We start from the raw sequence: 2,058 nt of genomic DNA, 5'->3' as shown, positions 1-2,058 counted from the left end.
CAACGGCTTCGGATGTCACACCTACGAAACAATCTAGAAGCACACCAGTGCTGTGCCATTCCAAATATCGCAATTGATATCATCGGTCTGGAACCGGCGATGTTAGAATGACTGGGACATCAGGGGGCCCCGTCTGACAAAGAGTTGCGATTGACTTGATCAACCACAGCTTTGCCATGTATGGAAAGCCAGCAACGTCAACATCTAAAATGCATTCTTGTTCCAAAATATTTTCTAGATATGATGTATATTCATACATTCATTATTTCTTTAAGAATTCAGTGTGCTTCTCTAGAACAAGAGAAGCACACTTTATTTTTTAATACAAAGGACATTGTGCAAATTTAGACAAAAATACGACATTAACGGATTTCCATAGGGTTTAGGATGATCAGATCAAGCGTAACTCTTAAGTCAGATGGCGCCCAGGTAACGTCCAGTGTTGTTTCGCATAGTTAATCAGTTCAAGGTACACGTAGGACAATGAGATGGGTTTGATTGCAACTCATGTAAATCAAACACAATACCGAAATGTGAGTATTGAAAATACAGACTGAAATGTCATCATTTACATTTCTTTTGCAACGGACCCTAGTACATTGATCATTTTCTGGTAATCAAATCAGTCAAGGGGGTCATTTCACAAATCATGTCAGCAGTCAAGTGGTCTGTTTCACAACCATGCGAGCAAGCTTGCACGGGATTTTATCAATAAAGGGTTTATCAATAAAGGGAATACGGATTGTCAAATTTACTCCCAATCTTCATTATTTTATTCGCTGATCTGAAAGATAAATATACAGATGAACGAGGTAGAGATTACCATCACTAGGTTAATCAACTTTAAAAAGGAAGTATCTTATTCCAATTGGACGGTTGTGAAAATATACAAACACTTTATTTAAAAATAAACTTTCAATTAGCATCCATACTTTGCTTGTTCGCAAATTCCATAAGATGCAATTTATCAAAGTCTTAAGCAATCCTTCATTAATGTCATTATCTTTATGACAGCACAGAATGCATTCAATAGGTTATGAGGATAATATGATTTTGAGCACAAGTAAAAGTTAGTTCAGTCAAAGCCAATTTGATAGGTTGTTAGAGGGGCACCCCCCCCCCCCCTTATCTTGAGATAACGTTCAGCATACTTGATAAGAGTTTCTGTCGCTATTTGGGGGAAATACGGCTACCTTATGTATTTTACCACACATTTTGATAACTGTCCGGGTACGTAGATTGATCTTGGTATCAGAATGGAAAGTCAAGTTGTGCTGTCCCTCAAGTTCTACAGTGACGTTTAGTCTGTTCTCAAAGAGTTTGATTTTTTGTGTATTGAAATATATGTCTCATAAGAAATATGATTCTTGCAAACATCCTTACATGAGCCTGGACCCACCCCCCCCCAAAAAAAAAGGATAGTTGAGATGAAGGTAAAGGCCAGATCAAGCCTGAATTATCTTGCAGACATAATGAACATCAAGCTAAATCTACATCTCTTTAGGGTGTGTGGGCCTGACCGGCGGCAGTGTTCGACACAAGTGTGTAAATTCATGGAACGTTATGGAGGATGAATTGTAAAACGGTTTGACTATTTTGGGACTGGCTCTCGATTGCGTATCTCTTTCAATACACATTAACTTGGCACATTAAAAAAATACATACATGATAAAAGACTGACCAACCGTTATCTCGCGTTCGTATTTACATTATATATTTCATTTTTATATACAATACACTGATGTACACTTAGTTACGCGTCAATGGAAACAAGATTCACAAAATCACATAAATTATTCACGTAATACCTACATGTACAATCATGTAAAAAAGCAATAGTAGTAATCTCAAATCCAACATTCAAAAATCAATACCTAGTGTTACACTTATGTATGTACATGTAATACGTTACATAATCCCCCAATAGACCAACCAACGCAGTTTTCGACTCCAAATCCCATGGCGGAAAGGAGCAGGAAAATGTGAACATTTTCTTCTGAGACTCCGTGGCGTTTATTCGTTACTTTAAATAATGTATGGTTGTATTCAATACACAGT

Source organism: Lytechinus variegatus, chromosome 13 (assembly GCF_018143015.1).
Source record: "Lytechinus variegatus isolate NC3 chromosome 13, Lvar_3.0, whole genome shotgun sequence".
Lineage (NCBI taxonomy): Eukaryota > Metazoa > Echinodermata > Echinoidea > Temnopleuroida > Toxopneustidae > Lytechinus > Lytechinus variegatus.
Note: the sequence above shows the minus strand (reverse complement) of the source record.